Source organism: Pinus tabuliformis, chromosome 6 (assembly GCF_031772625.1).
Source record: "Pinus tabuliformis cultivar Carrire ecotype Pingquan chromosome 6, CPIR1, whole genome shotgun sequence".
NCBI classification, from domain to species: domain Eukaryota; kingdom Viridiplantae; phylum Streptophyta; class Pinopsida; order Pinales; family Pinaceae; genus Pinus; species Pinus tabuliformis.
This window is the reverse complement of record NC_142292.1, coordinates 703,272,854-703,294,637: the sequence shown is the minus strand read 5'-3', so window position 1 is coordinate 703,294,637 and position 21,784 is coordinate 703,272,854.

Sequence of the window (21,784 nt, the reverse complement as noted above, 5' to 3'; positions counted from 1 at the left end):
ATTTGGAGTGTTTTATATACATATATATGATCTTATAAAGATTATGAATTGAAATAATTTGAAGACAAGTATGTAAATATGATTTACAAAATATCAAGGAATTGTTGACAAGTTAGTGCCTGAAGAGGAGGTGTCCTCATTATATTGCTAGGTTGGAGCCTAGCTTTCTCAAGAGGATTCGTGTTCCCATTTTATTTTTAGGTTGCAATCTATGCTTGCTTAAGGGGATTGGCATACTCATTCTATTTCTAGGTTGGTGCATGGACTTGTACAAAAGTAATCGTGTCCTTATTTGACAACATGGAGCATGAATTTGTAAAGAAGGATTGGTGTCCTCATTGTTGTAATTTGAGCTTAAAATATTCAATTGATCTTTCATTTTTAAATTATTGTATCTTGGAATGGTTTATGTTTAGTGATTGTAATATATTTTAAACTAGTAAAACTAATGATTGGATGAAATACAGATTCACCCCCCCCCAGTATTTCTAATAATTGGTATAAGAACCAACTTATTTAGAACAACCTAACAATTGAAAGAAGGGGTTTCCAATCATAATAGCCTATAAATAAGCACTTAAATTCCCCCACTTTTATGGAACAAGTTTGCATTTCAGAAGATTTGAATGAAGTATCATTTTATGTCTCTTGGTGTTGAAGTTTGGAAATCAATTATAGATGGATACAAGATCTCATCTGCTCTTCCAACATACCAGGACGGGAAGAAGTACTATGTATAAAATGGCAAGACATTAAACTCTATATCAAGTGTCTTGTCAGATTCAAAATTCACCAAATTTATGAGTTGTGAATAAGCTAAAGAGATGTGGGACAAGATTATAAGTATTTATGAAGGAGATGGAGAGGTAAATAAGGAAAATCTCCAAATATTTTGAAAATATTTTGAAAGTATAAAAATTAATGATGAAGAGGAAATTGTTGGATACTTCCTCTGAATATATGTGGTCAACTCTCTCATGTTGAGAAATCGATGCAAGTAGATTAGGGTTTGATTCCTCTTACTTGATAATTACTTGTGAGTTATGTTGGCTTATTTTACTTCTTTATTATCTTATATTTCATCAAGAAATTACCATATTATGTGTGTATGAAGATCACAAAAACACAAGACACAAGATGTAGGCACTATGCCAAGGAAAAACCCCCCTCAAGGGGAAAACCCAGTAAAAAATTATCTTCCTTCAATACTATTCTTTGAGACTCTTCAACCTAGACAAAAACCTTCCCTCCACACAAATTCATCCTTCCTAGATCTTCGGCCACTTTGCAGCATCACTTCCACCCCAAAAAAATAGAATATGCAACAACTTATGACATCAGGTAACAACAACACTTGTAAGACTTTGATATCCAAAACTAGGTCACAAAATAGAGAGAGAGCAACACCAAAACTTCGATTTATTTCTTCTACTTAGACTTTACCCAACTCACACTTCCTTTAGGCTTCTTCTACCCACTTAGCACTTCTCCAACTTCCTTATAGATATCTAACTAGCTTGAGATAAGATGTTCCAAATGAATTTGATCTCCTTCTATTTATAAGCTTCAAGTGAGGTTGAATTGGTGTCCCTTAGGACGACTTGATCTCTTTTAGACCAACTTGATGTGGAGGTTACATAAATTATATTTGACTCAATAATAAACATTTTTACATGATTCAAAAGCCCAAGAAGAGTCTCTTTAAATGTACAATGACTCTATTGACTCAATATTAATCCTAGGAGTCCACAATGGGCACTTTGACTAATATAAAGATGACCCAAGCATGAAACCCATGCTTTAATAAGTCATTGATACAATAATAAAAATTATTTTCTTTATTCTTTTGAAAAACACAGTACATAGTGACTCAAATACATTAATCAAGACTAAACCTAGTTACATTTTCCAACATCTCAGAGGGCTTGGTGAAGAAGTAAAAGAAAAGACAATTGTCCAAAAGTTTTTAAGATCTCTTCCAAATAATTTTGATGCTAAATTTCGTCCCGTAGAAAAACAAAAATATTTGGACACTTTATCAATGATTAAGCTTTATGGAATTCTCGTAGCATATGAGATGAGGTTTGGAAATGTAGCCCATCAAAGTCATCAAGAAAAGGCAAGAACAGTGATTGATATAATGATGAATCTGATACTGAAATGACACATCTTTACAGGAGGCTAAAGAAAGGATCCATTGGAAATACTTAGAGGGGGTGAATCAATATTTATTTTACAATTTTTACTTTACCAATTAAGATCACTTATATAAAACACAAAATTAACAATAACAAGATAAATGATTTTATTAATAATAAATTGACAAGGACTCCAATCCTATTTATAATGAATCACAAGCTCCAACTTGTACAACAATTTTTTCTAGGGCTCCAACCCTAAGGACACCAATCCCAAAACCAAATCAACTAAGAAAAATTGTAGGTCTCCAACCCTTAGATGAAGACACCAATATTCAATCTGCTAGGCTCCAACTTGGTATTTAACACCAAGCACCAACTTGGTTTCTCTCTGAGGACTCTAATCCTCTAGGGATATAGTCTAGCGGTACAAGATCTAACCTGTTCTTCTCTTAGGGCTCCAACCCACTCAAATAACCCAGGCTCTAACCTGGTCTTCTATTAGGGTTCCAACCCACAACTTCTAGACAATATAGGGTTTTGGTGAGACTTCCAAAATGTCTTCAATAAGTCTCTCACTTGGTATTTATGAATCTCCAATAATATCTTCACTAAGATTCAATAGTGCACGAGTGCCTGTTCTAACAAGATCTTCACAAAGCTTCAACAATGCATGGGGGTCAACTCCAACCTTGTCTTCCAAGAAAGGTATTCAAGAATACCTTCAATCATCAATGACAACTTTGACAACCATAAATCTGTCTTCAACGATCTTCATGATATCCAACCACCTTTCCAAGGTTACTTCATTAGAGTTTCATGATGAATTTTTTAGTAGGTTGCTTCCAACAATTCTTCACAAAAGATATGTTGCTCCAAAGGTGTCACAGAGGTCTCTCCAATCAAATTTTCAATATTTCTTCAACAAAGTCTTCAAAGGGTGTCCTCTTCAATATTCAAGAGTGATTTCAATGGTGCTTCAAAAATGCTACCAATGGCTGCCCAAAAAGGTTTTGTCACTTCATTAGTTGTCCTCCAAACCTTTTCTTCAAAACCATAGCTTCACTTCTCCAATTAATGTCAAAAATACTACTCGTATGGGTTGTTTTCTAATACCACCATAATCTACTCAAAAGATTCAAGTCTCCAGGTCTTCTTTAGTGCTGCATATTGAGTCAAAAGGTGTGACAAAAGGGGCAATCTAGATTTTTGTATCAACTTACTACAAAAAATATAGAATTGCAGTGATATGGTTGTTGCAAGGTCTCAAGAATGGCCTTAAAAACTCCCTCAACCTTCGACCCTTACAGTTGTAGTAGTTTCTTGCAAGAATAGTGATATAGAGACAAGAAATGCCTCAGAAGAGATTGTAATAAATATTAATCATTATTGTTGTAGCAACCCCTCCAAACAAAGATACCAAGATCCAAAAAAGAAGATAATAACCCTCACGAAAATCCCTTGAAATGTAATTCACATTGCAGCCTTCTCAATATAGTTGGGAATGAGTTTTTTAACACTATTCCACTGAGTTTATATTCCTAAAACCACTGAATTTTTGTGTCATTTTCAAAATACAAACAAAAAAATGTGAACATCTCCTCCACAAGATGTGAACTTCTTCTTGTTCCTTGTATTTTTTTCTTTGTTGCTCTACAGATTTCAGATGAGATGACCAAATTTTCTTTTTCATAAATTAGAAAAATCATCCTTATATTTATAGTTGTTATTTTCTACTAAAGAGACATGTTGTTTGGAAAGGTGTGTGAGCCTACATAAGTCGGCTAGCAGAGTTTTCATTTTTCAACATATTTAAATTTCAAAAATTAATATCTTCATAACAACAAGCAATTAGGAGGCAATTGAGTACTCATGGGAAAGATTATGACCTCCTCTATAAGTTTATGTAGTCTTCCTTTCAAGATATGACCTCTAATGATGACAATTTAATTTTTCTTTCATCATATGCACATTTTTTCATAACAATCCTATTAAGGAATTTTTTAAATGGAATTAGGGAATTAATTGACTTAGGATTTTTCCACAATTTTGACATGCTTGGGACAATGTTAGGGTTCACTTTTTATGGAATTTTATTCATTAGGTTACATTATCATATTTAGGATTTCCTTGAATTAATCTTTTATAGATTTAGGGTTTCTTTAGCATAATTTTTTAGGGCTTACTTCAACACAACAAGGGCAATGTCATCTTTAACAATGTTAGGATTTCCTCCATGCTAAGGGTTCCAATAGAAAGCCTCTTTCACATGAGATCCTCATCCATTAGGGTTATTTTCAACACAATTAGGGCATCATATAGAGTTAGGGTTTCATCATGTACATTAAGCATCTATCGTTTTCACTTATGGTTAGGGTTTTCTCCAAATGTTTGCTTTAACAATGAACCTATCATATTGACATCAATGTCAACTTTACCAACAATCTCCCTCATTGTCATTGATGGAAATATTCTCACCCTTTCAACATTCTCTCCCCCTTTGACATCAATAGAAAATGGGGTACTTTTCTTGTCAATTTCTTCCTAGCAAGTTCTCCCCATATCACGATTTCCATGCTTCTCCTTTTTGTCATTTTCATGCAACTCTTGTCATCATGTTTTCCTTCTTTTGACAATGTGGCACAAGAGAGATGCCCATATTTTGCATCAACCAGCTCCCACTGCTCGCAAAAACTCATATTTCTCTCCTTTTTACTTATGGAACCCAAGAATGATTACTATTTTGTGATCAAGTGGAAGGCATATTCAACAATGGTCTGTTGAATGTGTAGTGGGACAAATGGTCATGTTCTTCAATGGACTTTTTATCCCTAAGGCTTCACATGATTTCATAGAAAGGAATGACTTATATGATGTCATTATGCATGAGAGACCAACTTGGCAAACAGTACTTTCTGCAAAATTTCTATGAGATGATCCATCAAGAGATATATCTATGTGTCTCCTAGCATTATTGCCATGTGTGACTCATCAAGGGTTGCACAAGTATCATTAAGGAAGCATCTTGTAAGAATAGTCAAATTGTCACAAGCTCCTCCTAAATGTATGCATGGTCTTTTTCTTAATTGGAAAAATCTCATCATCAAAACTTGAAATATCATATATGCCAAGTTGTACTCATCAAATCAACAACATGAGTTGATGCCTTGAGTGTCTAAGACACTTTCTAATTCAGTTTGATTCCTTCTCCAAACTTGTGTAAACTTCTTTTCTTGCTTGGTAGTCATGGTTTTAGCTTGTTTAGGAACCGAAATCAAGTTACAATCATGAGCCATATGTCCAATGTTATGGCATTTGAAGCATTCCATCTTGTTCATTAATGAGGAGGTATGAATTCTCCTTGCAAATTCGCTTCTAGAAGGCTGATGAGGACCATCATATTTCTTGTTGTGAGCTCTACAATCCTTTTCCATGTGTCCAAAATTTGTGCAACAATAACAATAGCCAAAAAATATGCATTGGTATTTGGAGGATGGGGCTTGCCTTGATGTATTTTTGAAGTCTTTTTGCCTTAATATCCATTGATGATATTCATTGTTTCTTGCATTCTTGACACCTTTTGCACACCTTCTTGGAGTAGGGTTTATTTTAAGGCTATCTTGATTAATATCCTTTATTTTTCTATAACTGGGGGCATTGACATTTCTTTCAAGCTTCTCCACATCATTTTTTTTATGCATTACGGCTTGCATCATTTTTTCTTAATGGTTCACCTGCATAACCAAGACTTCATTTATCAATAGGGGATCTTTGATGACTTAGGGTTTCATCTAGGGTTTGAGATCTCTTTAGACTCTTGTTTCGTTTATCAACTTATTTCCTTAGGATATCAATTTCTTTTTCATCTTCTTGTATTCTTCATCCTTCTTTACTAGATGGTTCTCCATTTATTCCCTCATCCTTATTGCTTCACAAGTTTGGTCCTTAAGAGAGAAGACATCTAATTTCAATTTGAAAATATCTTCATCTTTTTCTTCTAGTCAGCATGTCATGACATTTATTTCCTTTTCTGCTTCATCAATTTTTCCTCCTAGGAGGACTAAACCTTCCATTACATTTGCAACTCCTTGTGCTTTTTTTTTCACTTCTTCTAGTTGAGATTTAAGGGTGAAGACCTCTTTCTTATATTAACTAATTTCTACTTCAACTTTGCTCAAATATTTAGACCTTTGTTTAAGATGATTTGCCAAATTTCATTCCTTTATTTTTGCTTTGTCTAAATGATTTTTCATGGATATAACTTCTTCATGATGTCTCTTCTTGTTCTGCTGCAATTATTCCTTATGTTTGTTGAAATCCTCATCCTTTTCTTGTACTTGATGATTTAAAAGGACAAATTTCTATTTTGACTTGTCAAGGTCATGATCAACATTTTTAACATGCTTCTTGAGTTCCTCATTTTCATTTTTCAGAGTGATTATCTGTTCCAGAGCAGCTACAAGCTTTGTCTTGAGGTCTATTTCAATTTCAATTTCACATATATGTTCATCATCATCTTCCTTTATGCAATTGGTGCCTTCATATTTGCTTTCGGTTGTCTTCTCTAGTTCATTTTTGTGATATGTTCCATCATCTTCTTGATTAGAGGTTATGACTAACAATCCTTTTGAGTGAAGATCTTGAATATTCTCCCAAATCTCTTTTGTTGATGAACATTTCTCTACTTTGACCATTATAGGATTTGGTAAAATACTCAAGATTTCTTGCATAAATTATGTATTTAATTCCTTGGACTCCTCTTCCATCGTACTTCCAATAATCATAGATTCCCAAACATCAAAACCTTGAGCCATAAAAAATAATTTCATTGTACCTTTCCATACTTCAAAATTTGTTCCATTTAACATGGGAGCTTTGTCAACCTAATTTTCATATAAATTATTGATTGAGGAAGATACATTTTTAGAAGGATTGGAGGCATTATTACTTGGTGTTTCCATTTGTGTTTTAATGATCTATCTTATAGATGTTAGGTTGTGAGTGAAGGTACTATCTATGAAACCAATTGTAGGAAATACTGGGGGGGGATCAATATTTCTTTTACAATTGTTAATTTACCAATTACGATCACTTAGATAAAACACAAAGTGAATAATAACAAGATAAGTGATTTTATTAATAAGAAATTGGAAAGGAATCCAATCCTCTTTATAATGAATCAAAATCTCCAACTTGTACAAAAAAAATTTCTAGGGCTCTAACCCTAAGGACACCAATCCCAAAACTAAATCAACTAAGAAAAATTATAGGGCTCCAACCCTTAGATGAGACACCAATATTCAATAGGCTAGGCTACAACTTGGTATTTAACACCAAGATCCAACTAGGTTTCTCTCTGAGGACTTCAATCCTCTAGGGATACAGTCTAGCGGTACAATATCCAACCTATTCTTCTCTTGCAGCTTCAATCCACTCAACTCACCGAGGCTCTGACCTAGTCTTCTATTAGGGTTCCAACCCACAACTTCTAGATAATATAGGGTTTTGGTGAGACTTCTAAAATGTCTTCAATAAGTCTATAACTTGGTCATTATGAATCTCCAAGAATCTCTACATTAAGCCTCAATAGTGCATGAGTGTTTGTTCTAACAATATCTTCACAAAGCTTCAACAATGCATGGGGTCAGCTCCAACAGTGTCTTCCAAGAAAAATCTCCAAGAATACCTTCAATCATCAATGACAACTTTTAAAATTATAAATATTTCTTCAACGCTCTTCATGATACCCAAACACCTTTCCAATGTTATTTCATTACAGTTTCAAGATGACTTTTTCAATAGGCTACTTCCAACAATTCTTCACAAAAAAATATGTTGCTCCAAAGGTGTCACAAAGGTCTCTCCAATCAAGTTTTCAAGCTTTCTTCAACAAGGTCCTCAAAGGGTGTCCTCTTCAATATTCAAGAGTACTTTCAATGGTGCTTCAAAAATGCTACCAAGCGTTGCCCAAAACGGTTTTGTCACTTCATTAGTTTTCCTCCAAAACTGTTCTTCAAAGCTGTCACTTGGCTTCTCCAATTAATGTCAAAAAAACTGCTCTTATGGGTTGTTTTCTAATGCCACTATAGTCTACTCAAAATATTCAAGTCTCTACATATTCTTTATTGTTGCATATTGAGTGAAAATGTGTGATAAAAGGGGTAGTCTAGATTGTTTTATCAACTTCCTCCAACAGAGATAGAACTGCAGTGATATGGTTGTTGCAAGGTCTCAAGAATGACCTTAAAAACTCCCTCAACCTTCGGCCCTTACAACTATAGTATTTTCCTGCAACAATAGTGATATAGAGACAAGAAATGCCTCACAAGACACTGTCATAAACCTTAATCATTACTACTGTAGAAACCCCTCCAAACAGAGATAACAAGATCCAAAAAAAAAGACAATAACCCTCACAAAAATCCCTTCAGATGTAATTCATATTGCAGCCTTTTCATTACAGGTGGGACTAATTTTAAAAACACTATTCCATTGAGTTTATATTCTTGAACCACCAAATTTTGCGTTAGGTTCAAAATACAAACAAAGAAAAATTGAACAATTCCTCCACAAGATGTCAACTTCTTGTTCCTTGCTTGTATCTTTATCTTTGTTGCTAAGTAGATTTCAGATGATATGACCGAATTTTCTTTCTCATCAATGAGAGAACTCATCCTTATATTTATAGTTGTTTGTGTTTAATTAAGAGAAATGTTGTTTGAAAAGTTGTGTGAGCCTACATAAGTCAACTCACAGATTTTTCATTTTTCAACATATTTAAATTTCAAAAATTAATATCTTCACAATGACAAGAAATTAGGAGGCAAGTACGCATGGGAAATCATATGACCTCCTCTATAAGTTGATGTAGTATTCATTTCAATATATGACCTATAATGATGAATATTTAATTTTTCTTTCATCATATGGACATTTTTCATAACAATCCTATTAAGGAATTTTTTTGTGGAATTATGACATTAATTGACTTAGGATTTTTCCACAATTTTGTCATGCTTGGGACAATGTTAGCGTTCCTTTTTAGGGAAACTTATTCATTAGGTTACATGAGCATATTTAGGATTTCCTTGAATGAATCATGCATAGGTCTAGGGTTTCTTTAGCACAATCTTTTAGGGATTACTTTAACACAACAAGGGCTAGGTCATCTTTAACCATGTTAGGATTTCCTCCATGCTAGGGGTTCCAAGACAAGGGCTCTTTCACATGAGATATTCATACATTAGGGTTATTTAAACAAGTTTAGGGCATCATATAGAGTTATGATTTTAACATGTACATTAATCATCTAGGGTTTGCACTTAGGGTTAGGGTTTTCTCCAAATGTTTTCTTTAACAATACACCTATCATATTGACATCAATGAGAACTTTACCAACATGATCCAAGCTTAAATGTAAGTTATCTCTCATTTGACTCAAACATGGTAAAGTAGTACATTATATTGCAAAGTTTCCTTTTAAATATAATAGAAATGATGATGAAGAACCAAATAAAAGGGTGTTCAAAAGGGGGGGTTCAAAAAAGAAGAAATTTGTGGCTCTTTAAAATCTGTAAAAGACGAAGTTGACCCCAAGGATACAAAATGTGTTTATCTTATACCATGTTATCATGGGGACCCCTACATTGGTGAAACTCGGTGCTCTATTAATTAGACGATTCGTGACCATGCAACCAACACGAAGCATGGGAGGACGCAGTCTTCAGCTATGGCGGAACATGTGGAGAAGAATAAGCATCATATATGCATTGAGGAGGCTCGAGTTATTGCAGGGATTGCTCCTTTTCATCATCATAGGTTTAGGGAGGCCATTTAAATTGAAAGGAGGCCGAGTAATATTAGCAGGGATGATGGCTAGAAAATTAGCAATTATTGGATCCTGCCCTTTCCTCTTAGCCGCCCTTTTTTCCCTTCATTCCTTTGATTTTATCAATTTCTTTTTTGGTTTTAATTTTATTCCCCGGACTCATGAAATGTTTGAATTTCCTAGAAAATGGGTCTCTTCTGGTTCCCCCTGGGGTTTGTTGCTTCCTCTTTGTTTGCTTTTCTATTTATTTGTTGTTTTTACCAATTTTTTTTGTTATTTAATTTAATATGTATTTATCACCTTTATAATTTATTTTAGGGTTTCTTATTAATTAAAAATTTGTAATAAAAATGGTGTTTCAACTTAATATATATATATATATATATATATATATATATATATATATATATATATATATATATATAATTTAAAAAGATAATGATTTATCCCTTAAAAATTGTATATTGGGTATAATTCTTTTCGTTTAGGTATATAAATTATACTAATATATATTTTTAGTTGTTTATTTAAATGTAGAAACAACACACACACACACACACACACACACACACACACAGATATATATATATATATATATATATATGAGTTGTTTTCACATTTAAAGGTTTTTATATTTATAAACGTATATAATTTTTTTAGTTATTTAAAAACACACACACACACACACATATATATATATATATATATATATATATATATATATATATTAACTAATTAATTAATTAATTATTAAATTTTCCCCCAATTTTTGGTCCAGTAAAAAGTAGTTGTTTCTTTTGGTCAAAAGTAGTTGTTTCTTTCTGGTTGTTGGAGTGATGAGTCTCTCTATTTAACTTGTTGTCATGACCTAATTCTTCATCTTGTCCTCACAATGAACCACACTTGTTGGTTCGAAATGCGTTGACAAATGAATTTTGATGTGATTATCAGCAAAAATATGTCTCGAAAAAAAGAAGAAACTTCTTCTCCATGGAAGATAGTGACATCTCTAACAAAGAAAAGCTTGATGAAAACAAATAAATCTTGTTCATACATTTCTCAAATGAGGCAGTGAAATTAGAAGAAAAAGAAAGGACAAAAGACATGGGTGATTTGGAAGCAAAATTTATCAATGCCTAAAATGATAGAATCAGAAGGAGAAAGAGAATTTAACAAAAGAGAACATCTCTCTCAAAACTGAGAAAGAGGAAGTTAAGCGAGTAGAAGTCTTAAGAAATAAATTGAAGGAAAATGAAGAGATCTATGAAAAGCTATAAGTCGAAGTTGTATCTATGAAAAAGGGCTTGGTCAAGGTCAAAAAAATATTTAAGAGCTCTGAAACCCTGGACACCATTCTCAACTGTCAAAGGTCACCATATGACAAGATCAAGCTTAGTTATACAGGAGAATCCTCTAGCTAAAAAAATCTAGACACTAGTTCTCATCACAAAGGAAATCCCAAAAGCTTCATTAAAAATAATGCCAAAGAACCTATAAGTTGTGTTGATGTCCCTAAAGGGTCTCCTCATAACCCTCACAACAGTCTAACATGAAGAAAATATTAGCCAAGGAATGAGACTTTAAAGAGATAGCCCTCCCTCGGAAGAAATTACTCATTAAGGAAATCTTATTCTAGCATGTATCAAACTATATTCCTTGGTCACTATTTCTTATGTAAAAACTTTAGTCACGAGGAAAAATACTACAAAGATTATAGGACTAATCACTAACCTCCTAAAAACATGGTTCTTGGCATTTACCAAATCATATCTCATAATTCTTTTTGTTCTCTTTCCAAGTATAGTATAGAATTCTATAGATGCAATTATATAGGTCATGAAGCAAAAAATTTCTAATTAAATCCAAGAGGAGTCTAGAAAAGGAAGACTAGAGAATTTGCACCTGAGAAATGCGGTTTGGTTATGTGTGCTTAGAATAAGGAGAGCCAATGGTTCATTGACAATGGATGCTCTAAGCACATGACAAGAGACTAGAAGAAGTTTATCTCTTTAAGAAATGAGAGGGAAGAAAATGTGACCTTTGGAGATAATGGGCTTGCTAGACTTGACAAAATATGCACTTTGAGTCTCAACAATGGGTTGAAGGCCTTAAGCACAATCTTCTGGGCGTCATCGAAATGTGTGATTAAGGATATAATCGCATCTTCTATGCTAAAGATTTTGAAATAAGGAGATCATATTTAGGAAGTTTCATAAGAAAAGGGGTAAGAACACCAAATAATTTATACATTCTTACTGAAATTCAAGAAGAAAGATGTTACATGAGTTAATCAAATTAAAGCTAGCCATAGCATAAACACTTGGGACACCTAAGCTTTGCATTAGAGAAATTTTGAGGTCTAAATTGAACTTCCTAAAATGGAAATAATAAAATAATATTCAATTACATCATCAAATTTTAGAGGGAAAAAAGAAAAAATCTACTTTTTCAACTTGTATTTTCAACATATATCCCTACAGTTTTATTCAAATTTCAAGTGATGCAACATTTCATTCCTCATCCAAGGAGTACTAATGTTGCATGCTTTTAATAGACCTTGCTGCACAAAAAATGAGAAATACATGAAAAATGTGATTGCAATAATGTTTTTTCATGTATTTCTCGTTTTTCATGTAGCAGGGTGCATCAAAAGTATGCAACATGTGTGAAGAATGTAACTAGTGGCAGTCTTCCTAATTATAACTGAGTCATGATTTAATATATTTGTCAAAGGAAAATTTTATTATTATTAAATTGGATTATTAAAGCATGGATTTCATGTTTGGGTCAAGCCTCTATTGTAGTGTTATGAAACCAGCTCACAAAAAGATAGAAAAGAGATATAAATGCCTTAGAATTAAGCCTCTTCGAGGGGGAAACCTCCTTTAAATTATGCAAATGAGAAATTCTTGGATGATACAAATGATAGTACCTCCTTTCTATATATAGGAGTCTAAGGGGTAATAATATAATCAGAGCCGACATAACAATAATAATGTAAGGGCACAATAATAACAATAGTGGGCTTCTATGGGGCACAATAATAACAATATGGGGACTACATGGGCACAACAATATAATAAGGGGGTTGTACTAATAAAAGTAAGGGGTTACACTAGTAGTATAGGGATCTAACATGCCCCTCTCCTTCAAAAAGTGTTGTCCTCAATGCTTGAGTAGTTCTTGATGCTTTTGTATAAACTCTTGTCCTCCAATGTGGAACCTTCAGGAGGTAAGTTCTTCCATTTTATGAGATACACTGAAATTGATTGATTTCGTAGTTGCCAAGTTCTTGTTTCTGTGATTGCTCCAAGTTCCAATATGATTTTTCCTTCCTCGTCAAGTTCTGGCAATATTGTTTGAACTGGGATCTTCTGCAACTTTTGAATGAGTGGCCACACTTATTCGTCCTTCTTCCCTTCATCCCTTGCTTCATCTATCCAATCTAGTTGGATAATAGAAATAGCACAAAACAATGCTTCCACATCCTCATCCTTCCTCAAGAGTGCATCTGCAACAACATTTTTCTTCCCTTTTTTATAGATGATTTAAAAGTCATGACCCAACATATTTGTGACCCATTTTTTATTTTCTTCTAAAGATAATCTTTGTTCTAAAAAGTATTTAAGACTATCATGATCCATTTTTACCTTGAAGTGTCTTCCCATTAGGTAAGGTCGCCATTTCTTAAGTGCATGTATTATTGCCAACATTTCCTTCTCATAAATAGCTTGCTTGAGATGTAGTTGTAAAAATACCCAATTCATCTGAAAATGAGATCTTAGATTACTTTTAAGGTATTACAGACTCATCTGCATGGATTTTCCTACATTACTTAGTGCAACGGATCGATAAGATTGTGAATAATGTATACAATGAGCAGTTAGAGAAACATAATAGACAAACACACATAACACAACAAGTTTAATATGGATTTCACCCAAAACTCTTGGGCTATGTCTCCTAGTCCAGCCTTCAGTGGTGACCTCTCTATTATGTCTTCAAGAGCAGAGTTTTACAAAGTGAGCTCCATTTGAGTCTTAGCACAACAGATACAAAACAATAAGAGTTTACTTGAATCCCTCAAGCCTCTTTGAGTACACAGACTCGTTCTCTCACTCTCTGTCGCTGTCTTTTCTCTATCTTAGCACTGCCTTTCTCTGTCTCTGTCAATCTATGCCTTTAAAGCTAATTGGCATTGTCTATTCATTTCCCCTTCTTGAGCTCTCTGGCTCCTGGCCTCTGTCCGCTCAAATCCCCCTCTGAGCATTATCAATCATTTCTAAAGGCCTTCAGGGATGGTAGCGACCTGTTATGTAACGGAATGGACCAAGATTTCCTTTGAAATCCCAAAAATGGTTGTTCTCTGTTTATAGAGAGAATAAACAGAAAACCTGTAGAAATCTACCCAACGCAGTCTATCGGACTTCAAAAATCATTAATTCCGCCTTATATCCTTTCGGATCCGTCTTTGGGCTAACACGCACAGAGATTACCCAACCGAAAAGGGTGGTTTTTTCTCTTCAGCGCCTAGCCACGTGGCATTCAATGTATGGGCTCGAGCAGAGCCCAACCAAAATGTTATGAAACTAGCTCAAGAAAAGATAGAAAAGATAGATCAACGCCTTAGAATTCAACCTCTTCGAGGAGGCAACCTCCTTTACATTACATAAATGAACAATTCTTGGATGATACAAATGAAAATACCTCCTTTCTATATATAGGAGTCTAAGGGGACATAACATAATCAGAGCCGACATAATAATAATAATGTAAGGGCACAATAATAACAATAGTGGGCTTCTATGGGGCACAAGAGTAACAATATGGGCACTACATGGGTACATCAATATAATAAGGGGGTTGTACTAATAACAATAAGGGGTTACACTAGTAGTATAGGGGCCTAACATGCCCCTCTCCTTCAAAAAGCGTTGTCCTCAACGCTTGAGTAGTTCGTGATGCTTCGGTATAAAATTATTGTCCTCCCATGTGGAATCTTCAGCAAGTAAGTTCTTCCACTTGATGAGATACTCTGAAATTGATCTATTTCGTAGCCGTCGGGTTCTTGTTTCTGTGACTATTCCAGGTTCCAATATGATTTTTCCTTCCTCTTCAATTTCTGGCAATATTTTTTGCATTGGAATCTTTTGCAACTTTTGAATAAGTGGCGATACTTCTTTGTCCTTCTTCCATTCATCCCTTGCTTCGTTTATCCAATCTGGCACTACAACAAAACCAGCAATTAGCGTCCCTTTTTACTTCTTTTTTTGCATCTAGAGCCCATTTTTGGTGCTATTTGCATCCATTTATCAAATATGGTGCAAAACTTGACACAAAATTTGCATCAAGTTTTGCACCAAATCTTACACCAAGTTTAGCACCAGGTATTGCAATAGGTTTTGCACCACGTTTTGCACCAAATTTTATGCCAAGTTTTGTGTCATCCTTTGCACCAGGTTTTGTTCCAGGTTTTGCATCAATTTTGGCATCTATTTTTGTTTGACATACTTTTGCATCCACTTTTTGCACCTACACTTGCATCAACTTTTGCATCGACTTTTGCATCCTTTTTTAAATCATTTTTTGCATCCATTTTTTCATCCATTTGTGCATCACTTTTGCGCCACGTTTTACATCGAGTTTTGTGTCTAGTTTTGCATATAATTTTGCATCTACTTTTGTTGCATCCACTTTTCCATCTTGTTTGGCATCCATATTTACATCCTCTTTTGCATCTATTATTGTACCCACTATTGCATCTAATATTTTTGTGCCACAATTGGCGCCTAGTTTGGCACCTCCTTTTGCACCCACTTTTGATTATAATTTTGCATCCACGTTTGCATCCTCATTTGCATCTATGTTTTCATCAACTACTACATCTATTTTTGCATCCCTTTTTGTATCCAATTTTGGACCAGGATTTGCATCGGTTTTTGTGTCTCGTTTTGCATCTACTTTTGCATCGACTTCTATTGCATCCACTTTTGCATACAATTTTGCATCCACTGTTACACCCATTTTAAATTTCACTTTTTGCATCCCTTTTTACATCTTCATTTGCATCATACTTTGATTCTTTTTTTTCATCTATCATTACATCCACTTTTGTTATGCCATAATTTGCACCATGTTTTGCACTCACTATTGTATCCACGTTTGCTTCCAATTTTGCTTCCATGTTCACATCCTCTTTTGCATCAAATATTGCATCTATTTTTGCATCCACTTTTGTGTCAGGTTTATGCATTGGGTTTTGCATCTCGTTTTGTATCTACTTTTGCATCTACTTCCATTGTATCCATTTTTTTCATCCAATTTTGTTTTGCCTGTTGCATCAATGTTTGCTTCCACTTTTACATCCATTTTTGCATCCATTTTTGCATCTTATTTTGCATATTTTTTGTCTATTGTTACATCCACTTTTGTTGCACATATCTTGCGCCTACCATTGCAACCACATTTGCTTCCACGTTTGCATCCACATTTGCATCCTCTTTTGTGTTCAAGTTTGCATCAGATATTGTGTACGTTTTTGCATCCCCTATTGTATCCACTTTTGTTTCATCCATTTTTGCATCTACTTTTTTGTCCGTTGTTGCATCCACATTTGTTTCACCACAGTTTGTGCCAAGTTTTACACCTACCATTGGACCCATGTTTGCTTCCACTTTTGCCTTCATGTTTGCATCCAAGTTTGCATTGACAACTGCATCTACTTTTGCATCCACTTTTGTGTTAGGTTTTTCATGTTGTTGTGCATCTACTTATGTTGTATCCACTTTTCATCCAATTTTACTTCTATTGTTGCCCCCATTTCTATGTTCGCTTTTGCATCCCTTTTCCAACACTCATCATATTTTATGCATTGATGATATTCCTTATGGCATTGACAATTATGAACAATTGATGACAATGTCAATAATATTGACAATGATGAAAATGAAGATGATGGCGATGACATGAATTGTGATTATGATGATAAAGACGATAGTGGTTACAATGACATTAATGATGATGATGGCAATGATTATGATGATGACCTTGGCGAATCTTCCCAATTTTAGATGTTGTCATTGTCATAATCATAAGCATTATCTTTGGTGTCATCATCATCATTTTCATCTAGGTCATCATCAAAAACAATAATGGCATGAATGATGATGATGATTACAACAATGTCGATAGAAATTACATTAATGATGATGACGGGGATGATAAAAATGACAATGACGATGATAATGGTGGTGATGATGATGATCATCGATCATCTCTCAAAAATAGAGTTGTTATTTCTCTTACGTATATCAATGTGTCCTAAACAACCCTTTTCTAGCACTGATCACATTTTTTGGGTTGATGATATTTCTTACAACGTCTATAATTATAAACAATTGCAAACAATGTCCATAATGATGATGATGATGGAGCTGATGATGATGGCATGAATGGTGATTATGATGATAATGTAATGATGGCAATAACGATGACAAGGATGATGGTGATGATGATGACAATGATTATGATAATGAGAATGAACAATTACTAGTTTCACTACCATCTTCTGGATACATATTACTATCATACTTTTTAAATTTTCTGTCTCTCTTGAGGTATCTTACTATAATGGTGTTGTCAACACTAGAAAGATATCTTGTTGTAATGGTGGTTCTAATGTTAGAACTAGCAAAGTTTTTGTTAAATTTTGGTTAAAAAAAATCGATTTATGCAATTATTTTGACAATCTATGTAAAAATGTAAATAACATCCAATTATTTTGACTGTAGTCCCATTGATTATCATGAATTCACCAGTCTGAAGACCATCTTCTACATACATATTATTATTAAACTTTTTGCATTATATCCCTCTTATATCTTGTTGTAATGGCAGTATTAGCACTAAAAAAATATCTTGTTGTAATGGTGATGTTAGTATTAGCACTAAAAAAATCACTAAATTTTGGTAAAAAAAAGTTTATCATTTATTTATTTTTAATTTGGGAAATTTTTATTTTTATTTTTTTTGTTTTTAATTCTATTTTTATGCAGTAATATTTTTTTTGGTTGAATTTTGGTAGTAACTAGTTTTCGGTCGAATCATATGTATTAACCATGTTCTTTATGCTACAAGTCTAATTGTTGGGACACAATTTCTCTTTCAAATAAGTTGCAAAAGCTATTTTACATCCATTGTTGCACCCATGTTTACACCCACTTTTACATCCCTTTTTGCATCCTATTTTTCATCTTCATTTGCTTCTTTTTTTGCATCTATCATTACATCTACTTTTGTTGTGACAAAATTTGTTCCATGTTTTGCACATACTGTTGTACCCACGTTTGCTTCCAATTTTGCATCCATCTTCACATCCTCTTTTGCATAAAATATTTCATCTATTTTTGCATCCACTTTTGTGTTGGGTTTTGCATCTCATTTTGTATCTTCTTTTGCATGTACTTCCATTTCATCCATATTTTGCATCCAATTTTGTTTCTCATGTTGCACCCTTGTTCGCATCCACTTTTACATCCCTTATAGCATCTTGTCTTGCATCTAAGTTTGCATATTTTTTTGTGTCTATTATTACATCCACCTTTTTTGTGCTATTATTTGTGCCATATCTTATGCCTATCATTGCAACCCACATTTTCTTCCACTATTGCATCCATATTTGCATCCTCTTTTGTGTCCAAGTTTGCATCAAATATTGTTTATGTTTTTTGCATCCCATTTCGAATTTACTTTTACATCCACTTTTGATTTGTCTAGTTTTGCAACTAATTTTGTGTTCACTATTGCACCCATGTTTGGCCCATGTTTACATCCCTTTTTTCATCCAAGTTTTCCTCCTTTTTGCATTCAAGTTTGTGTCCCTTTTTTTTTACATTCATTGGAGTATCCACATTTGTTTCACCACAATTCATGCTAAGTTTTATGCCTACTATTGTGCCCATGTTTTCTTCCACTTTTTCATCCATGTTTGAGTCCTATTTTGTGTTCAAGTTTGTATGAACTATTGCATCTACTTTTTCATCCACTTTTGTTCAATTTTTCTGTCTTGTTCTGCATCTACTTATGTTGTGTCCACTCTTCATCCAAATTTACGTCTATTTTTACCCCATTTTTTTGTTTACTTTTGCATCCATTTTCCAACACACATCATATCTTTTGCATTGATTATATTTCTTATGACATTGAAAATTATGAACAACTGATCACAATGTCAATAATTATAACGATGATGATAATGATGATGATGACGATGACATGAATTGTGATTGTTATGATAATGACAATGATGATAAAGACGATGGGAGTTACAATGACAATGATGATGATGCTAATGACCTTGGCCATTCCTCCCAATTTTTAAATGTTATCATGGTAAAAATCATAATAATTATCTTTGGCGTCATCTTCCAAGTCATCATCATCTGATCATCATTATCATTATTTTCATCTTGGTCATAATCAAGAGCAATAATGGCATGAATGATGATTATGATGTTCATGATGAAGATGACAAAAATTATGATAAAACTTATATTAGTTATGATGATGGGGATGATGACAATTATAATGACGATGATAATGGTAGTGATGTTGATGATCATCAATCATTTCTAAAAAATAAAGTGGTTATTTTTCTTTCATATATCATGTGTCCTAAGGTTGGTGATATTTCTTATGATACCTATAATTATGAACAATTGACGACAATATACAAAATCATGATGATCATGATGATCATGAAGAAGACATGAATGGTGATTATGATGATCATGAAATGATGACAATAATGATCACATTGATGGTGGTGATGATGGAAATAATGAAGATGATGACCCTCCCTCTAAACTAGCGAGGTACTCATAATGAGACAAAAAAGTACTCTCAAGTTGAAATATTCATATAAGAAGGGATCTAGATTGATAAGCATCAATGATGATTTACATCATCATAGCCAAAATTTTCAAAATAGTAAGGCCTTGACTAACAAGTTTATCTCTCCATTAGATTAGAGCACAATGTTGGGAGGCATAAATTTGGACACCACTGCCTTTCAAGGCACTTACCCCACCAAGATGTTTACCAGGTATGTCCTCACATGATCATTTCCTAATCCACTATCATAATATTTGACACCAGAAAATGTCAATCCTCATGACTATTCTTATCTTGGATTAATGTACTTGACTTATGGTGATTAGTCCTAGTCAATGTCCAAATTCTCAAAGAATATTGGTCCCAGATGTTTATCCAATCCACCATTATCCCTACTAGTGCCTTTACTAGGCTTACGATTGTTAATCCTAGGCATAGTACATGACACATGGATAACATGGTGTCTACCCTCACTCCCTATCAACCAGGGAGGAAACATCCACAAGCATAAGATTTTCTCAAGAATACCCATCATTTTTGTAGAGAATAACATCATTAATTTGTTTTCATCACATGACGAATTTATGATTAAGCATTCATAGATTTGTGGCAAAATATTTCCCCTTTTGTATTTGTGATGAAATACAATAAAAAAGTGAAAGCCAAAATCATTAAACATACACTATATTGATTTATCTAAGTCTAAACTCTAAGGTTGAAGTGAAAATTCATGTAAATCTTATATCTATGAGTTGTGCCAAACTTATGAAAACCTTATTCCCTAAGTCCTATATATAAGAAAATGAAAAATAAAGAAAATAAGGGCCAATAAATCGTAACGCATGTATTCACTCCCTCTTTGGAAAATATATGAATATATACACTCCTAGTCACACTTGATCACATGTATGTGATGGTTAAATCATGAATTATTCTTTTCTCCTTGCATTTTCACTTCATCATTTAAGCACCTAATTGAGGATCTAAGGAATGTTTGTTTCCTGAGGCTTTCATGTCTACTCTTGGTTTACTTATGTCACACTACTGTCAATTTATGTGACAGATTGAAATACATAAGTTTGTGGAGTTATTATAGAGGTGTATTGAGTTCGTAACCACACACACATGTATTACATCTCATTGATCCACATGTGTGGGTTGGAGACTCATTTCTTGACAACTTTAATGGAGACTACTTTGTGGCTTTAATGGTATAGCTTACAAAATATCTTGTTAAACATTTCAATTCATTCTTTCTTTTCCTCGAGACACTTATAATATTGAAGTCACTCCCAACAATCCATGGAGATGGGGAGTATAAATTACTTGTGCTAGAAATAGAATTGAGAAATAGAGGTTTTCCATTTGCGATATTGGAGTCATAGACATTGGATACATGGTAGTAGTCCTCAATGTCAATTAACTAAAATTGTATTGTCATAATGCGAAAAGAGGTAAACATATTGGTAACCTTTATGTCTTAATCATTTCAAATAATAACCATTCCACCCAAGTATCTCTAAGCATCAATCACTACTACTTGGAAATTCCTCCCCCATTTTCTAATTATATGAGGTTGAACCTCACTTAATATTTTTGCTTCTTATATCAACATTATTTATGGGTTCTTTGCATACCATTTTTCTTTTAGGAGTTTGTTTTCGCTTACTATTGACGCCCCTCATGTTCCAAGACCATTTTCATCAAAAATTTACATAGAAAGAAAGTATAAAGTGACTAAAAAGAAACATGTCTCAAGATTTAAGTGCTTGGACAATTCCACTTCATGACTCCTATATTTCCTTAACCTGGGACCAAATGGTGAACTTGATGGCCTTAAGGGAAATTGATCAATGAAAATCTAAAAAAGAGGTGATTTTTGACTTTATCACATACAATTTAATATACTAAAAAAAATTTCCATAAC